The sequence below is a fragment of the Lynx canadensis genome, chromosome A3 (assembly GCF_007474595.2).
Source record: "Lynx canadensis isolate LIC74 chromosome A3, mLynCan4.pri.v2, whole genome shotgun sequence".
Taxonomy (NCBI): domain Eukaryota; kingdom Metazoa; phylum Chordata; class Mammalia; order Carnivora; family Felidae; genus Lynx; species Lynx canadensis.
In genome coordinates this window covers 35,225,521-35,242,965 of record NC_044305.1, presented here as the reverse complement: position 1 = coordinate 35,242,965, position 17,445 = coordinate 35,225,521, and the positions used below count along the sequence as shown (strand labels likewise).

Below are 17,445 nucleotides of genomic sequence, written 5' to 3'. Positions count from 1 at the left end.
CTGAGTTGATAGCAAATCTTTGTTCTGTTTTTATGTTTTACGTAAAATAGAGTTTTTTAGTAATTGGCCAGTGAGCTCAATAATATATCCATTTCTGAGTCAGGTGCCATTTGTAGTGAAGCTTTTTTATTTGATCTGATGGTCAAGGAGTCCAATATTGAGGGGCCAGTTTACCAGAGAATCCGTGGAATTGAAATGTACAAAATGGCTTAGCTTAGACTTATGGATAAAAACTTAGTTACTCTCCTTTGGGTAGATCTCTATTTTTATAACAGACACATATAGAGATGCTTATTTTGCTGGTAAGAAAAAATGTGGGTGAACTCTAAATTTTCCTTTGATTGTTTCTTTTGCAAATTATTCACTGATTTTTGGTTTTAAGAGCTAAATTTAGTTGTCCGAAATGCTACTTGGGTTGGTTTTGTACTTCCTAAAAACCAGAACTAACATTCTTTGCTCTTCTCGATTGGCTGGGTAATTTACATAGGACATGTTCACTTTACCCCAAGGACCCCTCTGTGTTGCGGAAGATTGTGTCCATCTCCATTTGTCAGATGATAAATAAACTTGAGCAATGATGAATTGGCCCAAACTGTGCAGCTAGTTCACACTGGAGCAAGTCTGTTGGTTCCAAAGTCAAGCCCTTCCTCTTCAAAGGTTGCAAATAAATTTAATTGGCATCAGTACCTCATAGTAAGAGGTACATTATCAGCAGGTTCAGAGTGGGATAGCTGTTATCCGAACATAGTCTACTGAGCATTCAGAGTGCCTTTTCTAGTTCAATAGCGAGTGGCAATATGGCTCTACAGAGATGTATAGGTAAAGGTTTCATAGCTGCATGTTTAAAGAAAAAACAATTTGAGAGGAGAGTTTTAGTGATACTCTAGGCACATATTAAATTTATGGCATCTGACTTTTTAAATTTGGTTATTTCTAGTATAAATAGAAAATTAAAAATCATGCCAATTCTTACAAAATAAACGTACAGCCACCATATTGGTTAATTATATAGAAAATGCAATATAATGGTACTAGTAAGGAATAAAACATGCATTTATTTTGCTTAACTTTTCTGGATCAAGATATTTCTCTGTAATATATTACTGTTATATGACAGACCCATATGGCTATATCAGGCTTGAAATTGCATTTCCTGACACGGTGACTTATTTTTTTGCTACTCTGAAATATATGAAGAGAAAATCACCAGACTTTAAAAGGAAATTATGTCTACTTATATTTTAACTGATTTTGAACTAAATTAAAAGCATGTTAAAAAAATTAAAGCGTGCAACAACTGAGCTTTCAGAACTATCTAGGATTTTTCATTATCTATGCAAGACATTCATTTTTAGGAAGTTCTGATCTTAGCAATCGTAGTTTAAAACATAGGGCATGCTTTTAAGATGATGATTTTACCAACAAATTGCTTTCCATGAACTACAAATAAATCAAGTTTAAATTTAACCAGTTTTAAATATTAAGAAGTAAACTTAATTGGAAAATCCTTGCAACAGCTTTAAAACATAAATCTGTATTCCTAAGGAAGTCTTAAACATTTTTTTGAATGCACAGGAAAGTAGATACTTAAAGTGTGCTCCCTCCATTTTTTAGATCATAAAGTACTGGCATTTTTACAGAAAATACAAGCACACTAAGTGTGTACATTGTGTACCTACAGTTAACTGATGCATGTAATGAAATAAAAGCAGGTATTTCTTACTATTCAAGGAGAAAAATGGAGCCATCTTCTGGAAACAGTTTGGGTTGTCCCATAATGGATAGGGTAGACTGTCAACCTATAATTATTTTCAGGGACGTTTTCTTTGGACTTGTCTGAAAATTGGATGAGCAGTGATTAATATCAGGAAGAAGAAAAGAACTAGGACCTGGAATTTGTCTTTTTAATAGGGTAGGAGAGAATAACTGCTTTCAATTTTTGTATCTTTCATGAAGCTTATGAAATCTGTATTTAGTTCCTTTGTATCCTACCATTAGTGTTTATTATTTCAGTGGCAGTGCTGTGCTGGACCATAAGCAAGACTAGGAACTTACAGATATACATATAACTTTGAATTAGCCAGTGTGTACATAGTCTTCATTATTCATAGATTTTGTATTTGCAACTTCACCACCTCACATGTTTTGGCAATTCTGTGCTTTTGTTGGTGGTTTTGCTGTGTGAAACGGCCCCCCAGCATGGTGCTAAAGTGCTGTCTAGTACTCCTCAGTGTGATGTGCTGTATGGAAAAAATAATATGTCTTCGGTTGTCTTCATTCAGACATGAGTTCTGGTGCTATTGGCTAAGTTGACCATTGATGAATCAACAATATATATGAAATGTGTCTTTAAACAGAAACACACCTGAAACTATCAAACAAGGTTATGTATCGGTTGATTGGTGAGTAGAGACGAGCACGTTAGCGTCAGAGACTTGGAGAAACCTAGTCTTGGATTTCCCGGAGGAGCAGTGGGTCAGCATTCACTAACCTGGTGTTTACGGCTGCCTTATAGAATGTGACTGCTGCAGATAATGAGGATCTCTGCACTAAACATGTGCAATTACCAGTTAGTGGGCTCAGTCCCAGAGATTCGGGGACCATGGGAACAGTTCCTGCCTCCGTCGGGCTCACCATCTGTTGGAGAGCTGGACTCACAGGGGACCGATTTGGAAAAGTGCTATGACAGATGCAGGAGAGGTGCTAAGGGGGAGCCTGACACTGCCGGGGGGTCCAGGGAATAACAGGTCAGCGGCCGCATGCCTCAGAAATGATTGAAACAGTAGAGAAAGGATGTGCAGCATGTAGGGGAATGTGAAGTAAGTGAGGTGTGTGTTTATTTTTAAACAGAGCATAATGTTGGTGGGTTCCTGACGCATGTTGGTACCATGTTGTTACAGAAATACACTGTGGCAAAATGCTTCCACCTCTTGCCAAAATGAACACTGAAGAAAAATGAAGAACACTGAAGAAATCCAACAAAAAGTTGCAGAACAGAAATAGCCAAACTCCTCTGGAATCTGATTCATCCACAGCCATCATAAAAAGGTAGGGGAATGAATTGTGGTACGATTTTGCATTTTTAAATTTTATTTTAAATCATTTATACACACACACATACATACACGCAACAGAATACTATTCAGCCATAAAAAGGGAAGTCTTGCCATTTGAGACAATGTGGGTGGACCTTGAGAACATTATGCTAAGTAAAATAAGTTACATGGAGAAAGACAAATACCACACGATCTCACTTATATGTGGAATCTACAAAAATTTTGTTTAAATCTGAACTAAAGGTTACAGAGAACACATTGCTGGTTGCTAGAGGTGAGGAAGCGGGTGGACAGTCAGTGAAATGGTGAAGGTGGTCAAGAGGTACAAACTTCTAAAATAAGCCAGTAAGTTATGGGGATGTAATGTGCAGCATGGTGACCATAGTTAACAATACTGTATTGTATATTTGGAAGTTGCTAACAGAGTAGATATTAAAAGTTCCCATCACAAGAAAAAAAATTATAACTGTGGGGGTGAGGGATGTTAACTAGACTTATTGCAGGGATCATTTTGCAGTAGATACAAATACCAAATTGTGTGGTATACCTGCGATTAATGTTCTATGTCAAGTGCATTTCAGTAAAAATATGGAATGGTAAAAAAAAAAAAGCAGAGGAGAATGTTTATTAAACTAATATCCATTGGGTGGCTTCTATATATCTGCAAACTCTTCTAGACACAAGGAATGTGGTAGTAAACAGAAAACATAAGGGTATGGCCTTGAAGGAACTGACATTTTGGCTGGAGGAGATAAGTAAATGCACAGGAAACCAACAGCTGTTAATCATGTCTGCAAACATGGTGAATAGGGTAGTGAGTGAGATGCAGGGTGATTGAGGGGCTACTTTAGTTTCAGTGTCAGAGAAGACCACTCAGAGAATCTTGGCTTGAGAGTAGAATGATGGGAAAGAGCCAGCTGAGTGAAGGTTTGGAGAGAAAACCTTTCAGTGCCATGAACCAGGATCTGGACATACGTGTTTGAGGCTCAGAAAGCAGACCTAAATCGCTTGGAGAAGGGATTTGGAGAAGCATGAGGTAGGAGATGAAGTTGGAGAACCTTTAAGATATAGAAAGTTGCCTGGATTTAACTCCAGTGGAGGTAGAAGTTATTGGAGAGTTACTAGCAGAGAAGCGAGCTTATATTATAGTTTTAAAAGGCCTTTCTAGTATATTTAGCTAAGGGGTGGGGGCTTAGTGACAGTGGAAAACAGGGTGCCGTCACCTAGGCAAGAGATGATGATGAATTGGTTTAGGGACATGGCATTGGGGATAAATGGATTTAAAATATATTTGGGGTCTGCTTCAGCTAGATTAAATTAGATGATCGCCAATGTTATTTATGAATCCCCGGACATAATTCTATGTTCCATATGAAGAGTATGTTGTTCATTTGTGTTTTAATATATAACAGTCAAATGGTATTTTTTTCTTTCACATTAACAAAGAGCAGCATATGATGTGTATGTTTGTGGTGTGCTTCTGAACTTAGAGGGGGCTGATGTCAAGTTGTGAGAAAGAAATAAAGTTCCGCCCTGAAAGCTCAAGTTCTAGGCAGGTTATCTCATAACACTTGGAGTTGTGAGCCTTCCAGATGCTTGTGCAACTTCTCTCCTGCTTCCAGCAGGGTTTCTGACTTCTCATAACATTGTTACTCCCATCACGTAGAGGTTGCCTGTGTGATGGGTGTCCTTCTAGATAAGAAACCTATGCATTTTTTAAGGACTAGTGGCTTGAGTCACTCAAGCATGACTTCAAGAGTATAACTTCCATACTAGATTACTCCTAAATGGAATATTGAAGCAAAAACTAAAATACAACTTAACCTTGGTGTTCCACAAAGACAAGAATATGTGGATTTAAGCAGTGTTCACTAGACAACCTAATGGATTGTGAGGGCTCTATGTCTTGGAGTAACCATAAGCAAAGTCACAGAGGAGGGGAAGAGAGGATAGGAATTGTGCAATGACCTTGGTGGATAGGTCTAAGATTTCAAGAAGCCAACAGCCACTATTGGAGAATGGGCCAACCTCAAAGTCTGTGTTCAGAAGAATTTTCAGGGTGACTCAAACAGTATTGTAAGCACTTCGGCAAAGTACAGGGTTCTGCTTTCCAGTACTAGTAGTAACTCTGTGAAGTGGCTCTATAATTGGGCGCTGTGGGAACCCTTCCTTTCTCCACCCCAAACCCTTCTCAAAAGCCTTTGGCTATCAGAAAACAGGTCCAGTACAGTAGTTATACAGTGTCAGGTAATTGAAAAGATTGTTGAGATTCCACAAGGTATACACATGTAAGGCTCTAATGAAACAAAGGAAAGGGTACAGCAGGAGAAAGAAAACATAGCAAGCATTAGAAGAAACCAAGACTTCTAGGTGCAGCTCTGAGTCCTTACTCCATCACACATCTTAGTCTTCAGATCATGAACCATCAAGATACAAGTGTGATACCTTGGTCTCAGGAGCCAAGGATCAAGCGTACTGAGAAGTATTTTAGACCCTACAGCTCAGGAAGCTAAAACCAGGCTTTGTGAACAGGTAAACAGGTGTAAACCATCAATCCATACAGTTTCAATAAACAGCATAAACAGGCTGGTACCATATGCCTTTGGGGGAGTTTCGGACTTCTAACCGCACATTATAAATCACTAGCTATTACATTTCACTTCTGTCTTGGGCAAGAATCAATACCATGGTTCCAGGTACCCTTCAACATAAGCACAGAACTACCCAAGATCAATTGAAAGTTAACCCTATCCTCATGTACTCAGAGAATTGGACCATGACGAAAACACCCAAGAAAACATAAATGTTTTTAGGTTTTACCTAAGGGTATACTCATTCTGTGATTGGTCATCCACTGGACTAGATTAGCAGGGGAGATCATTAAAAGGGTAGGCTTTCAAATGCAAGTCAGAGTTTCATGGAAAAAGTAATTGTATTCTAAATCAATAAAGATGAAATAAAACAGAAAGAATAGTAGTTGATTTAGGTTGATTTCCCTGGAATCAAATAGACAAAAAATGGATACTGGTATTTATTTGGAAGGTGATGCCAGTATACCTTTGTAGGAAAGTGGGGATGTGAGATGGGGAAGAGAAGGAAAACAGGAAAAGAACATTATAATTACTGTGACCAAGAGGAGGGTGATCCCGTTAGGCAATTCTGGGATATAGTATAGGACAAACCTTGGGTTTATCCTAATCAAGGGCAAGGGAATCAGGACATATAGCACCTTCTGCCATCTGCCTTGATGGAAGATTGCTCCCCTGAATGGAACTCCCTGGCCACTGTGGCCTGCCATAGATGTGGGCCAAAGGGACTCCAGCAGCCCGAGGAAGCCTCAGGCAAAGAATATCAGGTGTTTGCCCGTTGGAGGCCACCATCAGATCAGCATGCACAGAAATGATGAATTCCAAGAGGATATGGATGGAGCCCTGACAGTTTCTATATAAGAAGTGACAACAGTGATGCTCATAATAATATTAGTAGAGCTGTCATTTATCAAGTACTAAGCCATGTACTATATTAAATGCATTACATGCATTTCATCATTTAATTCTTATTTGTTGAACAGTCACTCAGTGCTGGGTACAGGGGAGGAGAAATATATATTTTATCACTACGGTACTGAAGCATATATATTTATGCTAGTCTTCCATTTAAAGATGAGCATATATGGGGTGCCTGGGTGGCTCAGTCTGTTAAGCATCCGACTTTGGCTCAGGTCATGATCTCACAGTCCGTGAGTTCGAGCCCCACATCGGGCTCTGTGCTGACAGCTCAGAGCCTGGAGCCTGCTTCAGATTCTGTGTCCCCCTCTCTCTCTGCCCCTCCCCTGTTCATGCTCTGTCTCTCTCTGTCTCAAAAATAAATAAACATTAAAAGAAAATTAAAAAAAAAAAGATGAGCAGTAAGGTTGAACAAATTTAACCAAATTCTCTGGAGTAAGACATATAGGAAATATATCTGGGGTTCAGATTCTGGTTTGCCTTCAACACCATTCCTTGGGCATCATTAATGTAATTCTTAATTAACTAATTAATTATTTTTCTGACACCCATTTATTTGAAAGTTGGCAGGAGCTATTTAGATTTGGTGATACAAAAAAAAAAAAAAATGCCCTTGTCAAGGAGAACAGGAAGAGAAAGACAAGAAAACATGTAGTGTAATAAGAGCTATAATGAAAGGGTATTATCTGCTATTAAGTAGGAATAAGAAGGAGGGCATCAGTTCTTGCTGCATAAGAAGTAACCCCACAACTTATGGCTGAAAACAGTAAGCATGTATTATTGACTCTGAATCTGTGGGTGGGTTGAGAAGGTCTGATGTGGGCCAGGTTTAGCTGATCTTAGGTAAGTCCACTCATTCATCTGCAGCTAATATTGGCTGAGAGTTGGCTAGTCAAAGAAGCTTCCCCTCACATATCTGGTAATGGATTGACTGTAGCTGGATCAACTCAGTTCTCCAGCAGTTAGCCTGGACTTATTCCTATGGTGGCTAAGGAAAGTTTGAGAGTGAATGAAAGTGTGCAAGGCTTCTTGAGGCCTCAGCTCGGAACAGTCACTTCTGCTGCATCATATAGACCAAATTAAATCACAGGACCAGCCCAGATGTAAAAATAGACTCTACCTCTTGGTAAGAGGAGCTTCAAGGTCACATGGCAAAAGGGCATTGACACAGGAAGTGGGGGGTGGGGGGTGGTAGATCTACCAAGAAGAGAAACATCTGGATTAAAGCTTACAGGGTGACTAGGTGTTCCCCAGCCAAATAAAGTAAGAAGTGAATTGAAGGCAAGGAGGATAGCAGGTGTTCAAAGACACCCAGAGCCCCATAATGAAGGCATATAGCTCTGGGAAGGAAGCAAGCACCATGAGAGAGAGCAGCATTAAGGTTAGAAGTATGTAAGTGTACCCAAATTTAGAAAATAAAAATTGAGTTGCAGGAAGAATAATATGTTTAAGAAAAAAATGCTAAGTAAATAGGAAGAGGAGCAAAGGTTAATAAGTGGATGAATGGGTGGATACCCAGATTGCTGTAGCAATATGGTTAAGAATTATAAGATTTTCTCTTAGGAAATGATCTGTAGGATTGATATTTATTTCAAAAAAGGAGGGAGGGAGGGAGGAAATACCTTGGTGGATGCTTGGAGAAAAAGATGAGGTTGAGAATAGGCGTGAATGCATGTGACTCAGTGTATGTATCTTGTGGCTTCAGGGAGGTAATGCAATGATGTAGATTACGTGATAGAAACTCTTTCTGACATGCACCTTCCACAGCATGCTAAGCATGGTCAGTGGGTTTTTGTGGAAACCCACAGAATAAAGTATGCCTGAAATAAATGATTTTGGGATTATGGTCCTAAACTGAAATACCAAGGCTCCAGACTCTCACAAGGACAGGTTTCTGGGGTAGGTTTCTGTGAGGCAGCTGGGCCCCATTGACATCAGGGATGTATTTATAAAGAGATTTTTCCATGTATGGTTCCATTGGGATGTGTGTGTGAAATGGTAATTTTCAGTTCATGGATTTTTCACTTTGAGACTGAATTGTGTAAATTAAATAGAAGCCTTATTCTATAATTTTCCCGAGTGACTTTTGTTTTTCCGCTGGGCCTGTGTTTTAGTGTGGTGCTCATCCAAGCCACCAGGTGCAGCAAATTTTAGTGTGAGCCTTAACAGGCTGATATTAGATAGCATCACCAGCTTCTTGGAGGCAGGATGGGAACTAGGCTACGGAAATAAATGCTGGTCAGACCCTTGAATGGGGATCCCAGGGCCAAAATACCCACCCTTTTTGGTTTGTGGAATGTATTCGATTCATTGTTGTCTTGCCAATATGTTGGTGATTGTTAGCTACCTATTTCTAAAAACTAAGATAAGGATTAATATTTTAAAAAGTAAAATAAACAACAAATTATATAGTTAAAGCTGACAGCAAAGATACGGAATCCCATGAACACTTTGTGGGGACCTACTAATTAGTAATTTTTCCTTGGGAAGCACTGTCCCAAATTTGCATAAACCATTTACCATTGTTTTGGCTTAAAAAATTGGCCCAAACATGAATATATTCCTGTTTAATATATTATTAATTTTTGCTTCCTTTTGAGCTTTATAATGATTTTGTACTCATAGTCTAAAGATATGCTCATTGCGTTGAACATTTCTAAGATTCATCCATGTTGTTACATGTAACTGTAGTTCGTTTTCACAGCTAAGTAATATTACATCCTGTAAATATATCACAATTTATTCTTCTGTTTATTCTGCATTTTGTACTAGAAGAAATGATACTGTAATAATTTTTTATATGTCTCCTAGTGTGTGTGCAAGTTTTTCAAGGCTATCTGCATAGATAGCATGATAGAATACATGATATATAGGAAACCAACTATCCCAGGTTGCCTGGAACTGGGTGCTTTCCCAGAATACAGGATTTTCAGTGCTAAAACCAGAACAGTCTCAGACAAATTGGCATAAGCGGTCACCGAAATATGTATGTGTTCAACTTTACAACATAGTACTAAACTCTTTCCTAAAGATTTGTTCCCAACTAGCAGTAAATGAGAATTACCCTTGCTTGGTGTTGTGGATATCTGAATTTTTGCCAATCAGTTGATAAAATGATATCATATGTACAATGATAAAATGATATCATAAATGATATCATAAAATGATTTGATATGTAAAATGATATCATGGTTTGAGTTCTCTCATTACTAATGAGGTTCAATATCTTTTCATGTTTTCTTCTCCATTTGTATTTTCTTTTCTGTGAAATGTCTTCCACATTTTTTGTCTTTCTGCTGGGAAGGTTTGCCAAATACATTCTTAGGCACTTCTTTGGATTCTCTTGGCTTTACCATCACCTAGTATAGGGTTTGTCAACAGAAGGGCTAATAACATTTTGGACTTCATAATTGTTGTTGTAGGGAACCTTCTGGGCATTATTATGTGTTTAGCACTTTCCTTGGCCTCTACCCACTTAATGCCAATAGTTCCTTCTAGCTGTGACAACAACAAAAATCTCTAGACACACACACAAAAATATCTAGTCAGATGTCGCCCTAGGGGACAAAATTATACCTGGCAGACAACCGCTGACCTGGATCTTAGCAGCTTGCTCCTGTGGAAGAGAAGAGGAAGCAAGGCAGTTAAATTCCCTCTCAATTTCTCTCTCTGATGGCCTATTCCAGGGCATATGTATCTGTACAGCATGTTTAAAGGGGCTCCATGTCACTTCAAGGATGCCTTTGCTGGGCTACTGCCTGTGCTTTTTCACAGTTCCTGGTAATGCAGTGGCCAGACTAGTAACCTATTACCTTGTCCTCTTCCTATCCTTCCTTGCCCTATTTTCTTTCTCTTTTTCCTACCTTGGGATTTCATATTCCAATTAAAGCATTAGCACTTAATACTTGTCTCAGGTCAGTTTCCTAGGGAAACTAAGCTAAAGTAAGTGGTTGTAGAAAGGATACCCTGTCAATTGGATTTTGGAATTGGATTACTGATCTGTCTGAAAGCAATAGGGCTCACATTTGTTTTGTGGGAAATTGGAATGATAATGAACTCTGGTATGGGGCAGCAGCACAATTATTTGAGCTTTCACCTGTAGTAAATGGAGATAACACTGATATGGAGGGAGATTTAGCAGCTACAGCACACAGTAACTCGTAGGGCCATGACGGTTACATGGATTGTTCAGCAGCATGTCTACTTTTGACCTGCAGAAAGAGATTGTTAGGCTGAGGGTGGTTAATTGCCAACTTAATGCATGCTCTGAAAGACAGAGGGCATCTGCAGCAGCTTTCAAGGAGACTTCTTTCCAGCCATTGTAGGGCAGACTGATGAAATTTAGCCCAGGATCTGACTGTAAGTTTGGCAGAGCTTAAGAGGAGACCACATAGCTTTTTAGGGTCTCCTGTTTCAAACTCAGGGCCCTGACAAGGATGCTGAGATGGGATGAGGTCATTGGGGTGGATGAGCTTGACAACCTTGAACATTTAAATACCCCTAAACTATCTCAGAAGATAGGAGCAATCCCTTCTCCCTTGACAAAGAACAGCCTAGTATTTTACCTAAAGGAGGTTCCTCATAAGACTATCGTCATTCTCCTTAAGATCTTTCTCAGCCACTCCTCATTGCTGCAAGGTGACGATGAGTATAGTGTCAGCAGAAGGAGTGTTAGCCCTTTGGGAACAAAGAGCCCACTCACTGAGAAATTGAAGTACCTGGGTAACAGGTGCCATCAAAACTAAGGAAACCTTCGTGGGTGCCAACCTTGAGTATATCCGGGAAGGGGAAGGGGAAACCCACATGGAAGCTGGAACAGTGAGGATTTATTAATATGGGGGCCTCACACATAACTCAAATTTAATCTTTTGTCAAAGACAAAAGATTGAAGTTGGCCCTGACAGTTTTCTTAGGATGGTGTTTTGAAGTCTTTATGCTGTGATGGCTTATAGCAAATGAGGAGGAAATTGCAGTTTCTTTGATAGAGCCTTGATAAAGGATCCGATGGCTCACAGAAAAGGAATGCTTACAGTTTTAGGTACTGTCTGGGAATCTATCACTTGACTGTTTTCCTAACGGACCAAGAGGGCCCAGAGGGTACTCCCTTCACAAAGACAATAAGGTACTCTCTGGAGATGAGGGTTGGCCTCTTTGAGAAGCTCTGTAAAGGCTGCCATCTGTTGCTTGGATTGATGTTTGGAGATACTCACTAGGAGCTGAGCTTGCTAATATCACTGAGATGATGGGACTCAGAATAGCAGAGCTCAGTAGCTACACTTACTGTTAGTGGAATGTGGACCCAACTGCCATAGGGGAGCACAATTAAAATGCCAGTCAGGGTGCCTTGAACCACTGGGATCTGACAGTGGCCAAGACAGCATGGAAGTCTTTGGGACAAAATAATTGGACAGCTGATGGGGATGTTGCAGAATCTGGATAATCAGGAAAAAAAAGTCAAGAGCTTATAAATCATGGAATATCATGGTCCCTTACCAAGTTTCCACGTCTGAGTTTATAGATGGCAAAGATACTATGTCAGCTTGTGCTCGTCTTCCATTTTCAATTGTTTTTACATTTTTAGACATAGTTATTTTATGGGTTTTTTTTAAATGCTTTTATTTATTTTTGAGAGAGAGAGCACAAGTGGGTGAGGGGAAGAGAGAGAGGGGGACACAGAATCCAAAGCAGACTCCAGGCTCTGAGCTGTCAGCACAGAGCCCAACATGGGGTTTAAACTCATAAACCACAAGATCATGACTTGAGCCAAAGTTGGATGCTTAACTGACTGTGCCACTCAGGCACCCCTAGACGTAGTTATTTTGTATTTAGCTGCTCAATCTGTAGATGAAGTACAAAGGATGCAGAAAACTAGTCATTTTGTTAACTGTTAATTCTTGCTGGCATTTTTCTTCATGTGATTGGGATATTTGATTACTAATGTTAATATGTGGGAATCCTTAGGGCCTCAATGGGGATGTTTTCCTGGGGAGAGTATTGCTTTGCTTCCTCTGTTCCTTTTCCCAAGTTCCATTCTAGATTCTGTCTTGGAGGTGTGACTGCCCTGCCTTGCTCTGCAAAGGGACCGAGAGTTGGTCTCCAGATCTTTCTATAAGTTCTCTTATTTCTTTTTTCCGTCCTTCATTTTGGCAGGGTGGGGGTGGCCAGATATTTCCTTTACTGTCTAGTGAGCCTAGCAAAACTTATCATTTTTAAAAACGTATCCAGGATATGTTTGTAGTTTAGCACAAGGAATCTTCAGATTATCTAGAACGCATACTGCCAAAATGAGATAACATTGGCTCCCTAGTAATATCTTTGGCACCAGGAAAATATATGAATGCAGTTAGCAACTGCCCAATGCACTCATCATAATGGAATTGAGTCTGGTCCAGGAAGTATTTAATTGAATGGGTCAGAGGGGCCGTTTTTCTCATCTGTTGTCAAACATCCTGCTCACATGGTTAACAGATGTTGATCAGAAGCCTGGGCATGTGGGCATATATCCTGAGTAAAGTTTCTCTCCATCAGAAGAAACCAGCCCAGCTTGTTCTCCTCTCCATATTCCCTATGCTGCATTTGACACACAGATTCAGCATTCTCTGAGCTGTCCCTCTTATTTCAGCCATTTTTTGGAAGCAGGTTAGTATATTGTACTTTCTGGAAAGATTTCCACACATTTCAAAGTTTGACATGTGAAAAGACAAAATTTTAACTCTCCAGAACACTCTCATCCTTGGAATTTCCAAATTCCTGTACTCTAAGTGGGAGAAGTGTGAGTGAACTTGACTGTCAGGTCATAGGGTAGACGTTCTCATGCCTTTAGAGACCAAGCAGTGTAAGAAACAGGTGGTGGTGGTGGGTGCTGTGCAAACAAGGGCATGTGTACAATGGAACCTACTTTACTCTGTTAGTGGCTTATGGGAATGGGGACTCAGGTCTACCAGATATTCCAGCTTTTTTAGGAGAAGCTTGAAAGCTGGAATTTTCTGATAAGAAATCTCCCAATTTTTGAGGACTGGTTTACTAAAAACAAAAACATGCTAACAACAAAGAATCTGATTATACAAGGGGAAAAAAACATGTTTGTAGGCAACCTACAAATGGAAGGTAGCCTGCAGACAAGTTCAAATAAACAACACGTAGCTTAAAATTGACCAGTTTCATAAAGTAAAGCCTATCTGCATGGCAGTTTGATTATTTTGTGCCAAAGAAAATAACTCTCCTATCATTTATTTTGCTTTTGCTTGCTTGTTATCTTGCTTGTTTTTCCCCCCTTCAGCAAAACTGAAATCCTAGTGGATACTGCATCAACTAAAGTTACACATACCCTACACACACACAGATCCTGTATGTCTGTAACATGGAAGAACGGAAACAACTCAGAATTTCAACAAAGCTACACTATGACTCAGCAACAGCCCACCTAGGTTTGTATGCAAGGAAAATTAGTGTAAAGCCAATCTACCATAATAGTCCAGAACTGGAAAGAGTCCAAATGTTCAACAATAGAAGAATGATAAATCTTGATTTAGTCATTCAGTGTAATAGTGCACAACAGTAAAAAGAACATACTACTGATAAACACAATAACATGGATGAATCTTAAAGATACTATGTTGATCAAAAGAAGCTGGACACACAAAAAAAGATGTATGTGTGATTGATTCCATTTATACAGAGTTCAAGAACAGGTAAAACACATCTATAGTGTTAGAACTCAAAAAACTACTTCATGGTGACAGAACTCTAAAGGACACACAGGAGCCTTGTAGGGTGGTCGTGATGTCTGTCTCATCCAAGCAGTGGTTTTATGGCTGCAAACAATTGAAATGTCTGCTTTCTATGTGCAATAAAAGTAAATAAGTAAATGAGCAGCTGTGGTTGGTGCATTGCATTAACCTTCTGGTCTTGCAGCTTCAAGGATGCATTCAGGGATGACTGCTGAATAATATGAAGTAGGTTTTCAAGTAGCCCTGTTTGCCCATGCGTTTGCAGACCAGGTGCTTGCAGGCTAATTCTTCCCATTGTCCTCCAACCCAAGATGTCTCCATGGCGAATACACGTGTATAGAGGTGAAGGCCATCTGCTTCCCCATGTGGTGTGATGGTTTTTCCAGGATCTCCACCTGTATAGTATGAGTTCTTCGGTTATCATAGACATTTGGAGTTTTCTATAAAACCAACTAAACTTGAAGGAATGGCACTTTGGGGGCATTACTGGTATATCTTCTCTTGCAGCATCCTAATCTCTGCACACTTAAAAAAAAATACAGCGAATAGAATAACCATGCTCCCTTCACTCACAAGCTTAATGTTGCCTTAAAATTTCCTAAGAAATAGACTTAAGGGGAGAAAATATGCACCCGGTCTTCCTCTGCTACTGGAAATTTGTGTTGCCACACAGATTGTTTCCCATGCCCCAGGACCGGTAGGTGCAGTCCCAGAAGGAAGCAATTGAGAATGGCCTGAAAGCGCTCCCAGCCTGTTTTGTCCAGCATCTGACCTTTTGGTTGGAAAGTGGGCCAAGGAGAGAGTTGGTAGGAACTCAAGGAGTAACTGAAGAAGTGGAAACACACACTGGCCCTTAAGCCAGGAGGGGCTTCTGGTGACACAGTCAAGACTGTATTCCAGGTTGCTTGTTGCAGCCTATCGCTAATATGGCATGAAATGTGAGAGCCTGAGAGCTGGTTGGAGCACAGGAAATGCAGAGAAGGGTGCTGTGCAACTACAACCTGGGGCTGATGCTCCCGCTTGTATTCTAAAGGTGTTGCTCCTAATGGAAAGTTTTAGTTTTATCAATACGTGATGCTCAAAACATAAAGCAACTTAGAATCTCTGTAAAGCACTTAGCTTGCTTGTCTGTAACATAAAGAAAGAAGAAGTATGTTTTAAATGGTCTTTGTGTCAATTTCCAATTTTTTTTTTTTACTTTAAAGACAAATCAGATTTCATTACAGTAAGTTTCATGGGGAATTTGGCATTTTATACCATGACATTTTTATTTGGCAAGACCAAAGGTGCCTGACATGGGAGTCAGGTGACCTGAGTCATTTTTAGCTGAATCCCTTAGAGTCCACAATGCAGTCTTAAGCTTGTTCCTTAACCTCTCTGAGTGCTGAGTGAATGAAACAAAGTGAAAACACCTAGTCTGTATATTCCTTGAGTTTGGTATAAAGGACAATGAAAGGCACCCTAGAAAGTAAAAAGATGAGGTGAATGGAAATTGTGATCATTATTGCCCCTGTGGCTTAGAAAGCCACCATACCAAATGGCATGTCTGCAAACATTCCTTGGAGGAAGTACTGTTTGATTCTTGCAACTGATGTTTTCATTTTTATTGGAATAAGGTATGAATGTACTTCGGTGTGGAAGGATGACTAAAGAGCATGCATTTTAATGGGAGTAAAGGAGCTATACAGTTATAATCTAAAATCCTGATTTTCTTCTCTCTCTTTCTGGCTGGCCAAATGGTATTAACTCAATGAAGTTGTTTTATTTCTAAAATGGGAAAACCAGTATCTACCACCTTGATCTACTTAAGAGGAGTGTTGTAAATATCAAAGGAAATCACACGTGTGCAAAGGCTTTGAAAGTACAAACTAAAAGAGCATATAGCGTAAGAGTTCATATTACTTTTTCCTTTTTCTTAGAAAGGTTTCTCAGCAAGGGGCACCTGGGTGGCTCAGTCACTTAAGCGTCCAACTTTGGCTCAGGCCATGATCTTGTGGTTCCTGAGTTTGAGCCCCGCATCGGACTCTATGCAGACAGCTCAGAGCCTGGAGCCTGCTTTGGATTCTGTGTCTCCCTCTCTCTCTGCCCCTCCTTCACTCACCCTCTGTCTCTCTCAAGAATAAATAAACATTTTAAAAAAAGGTTTCTCAGCAATATTTTGAGGAATCAGAGATGACTGATCAAGCCAGTTGTCCCACTTGCCATACTATTTGATTTTTTTCTTCTTTTACAAATGCAAATAAATATAGCAATCAAAGGCACTGATTGCATGGGTCAGATTCATCACAGTGGTCAAACAGTTCTAAAATCTTGGCTTGTTGTCAAGAACTCGAAGATGCCTGATGGCCAGTGTTGTATTGTATCAATGTTGGTGCTATAACTTGAGAAAACAGATTATTTCTTGTCCAAACCAGGACTGATTTGAGAGTAAAAAGGAGAGCTGTTTAGTAGTTACACCAGGATAATAGTAGTAAACTAGGACTGTTCTGGGCCAAAAAAAAAAAAAAATACCGTTAGAAAGTTTCCCCTTTAAGTCAAATCATAATTATGTCTAATATGTTCTAAGTACTCAGCTCTGGGAAAGATTAAAAATCCAATTAGGTATATAGCATAGTTCTGGCTTTCAAGAAGCCAGAGTCTATATAAGAAAGCTTACAGAATGCAATGATACAGAAACAGTGAAAGACATCATGTTAGCAAGTGTTGGATTTGAGTAAGGAAGAAGTTTGGAGCTTAGATGGGAGTATAGCGGCTCAGACAACCTTGGGTTTCTGGGGAGCCTGTCTGGGAGGGGAAGATTTGAACACCTTGAGAGGACTGGTGGGTCTCAGTAGATGTGGAGAGAACAGAGTGGACTGCTTTCCAGGCAAGTGGAACAGTCTGGACAAACACCAGCATGGATGGGTTTCTTGGCTGTGTATAGAAGGGAGAGAGAGAGGAGCCAGAAAGACATTTTAAAAGGATAAAATGTATTCTTTCAACAGGTATTTATTGGGCATATGTATTATGGACAATACTCTGAATGCTATGGATTCAGCAGTGAACCAAATAAAATCCTTATCCTTAGGGAGTTCACAATCTAATATATTTTAAGAACTTTCCTTAAAATCTTGGGGCACCTGGGTGGCTCAGTCAGTTGAGTGTCCAACTTCG

The 17,445-nt window shown here is 39.7% G+C and overlaps 1 protein-coding gene across 1 annotated transcript in view; it reads left to right on the top strand.

The window, feature by feature from the left end:
- The first annotated feature begins 2,907 nt into the window (after positions 1-2,907).
- The window catches only part of PAK5 (p21 (RAC1) activated kinase 5), a 167,593-nt gene continuing 153,055 nt past the window's right edge, over positions 2,908-17,445 (top strand). Inside the window, exon 1 of the mRNA XM_032592601.1 lies at positions 2,908-3,048. The gene's annotated coding sequence lies outside the window, so the exon portion shown is untranslated. The remainder of the gene's footprint in view (positions 3,049-17,445) is intronic.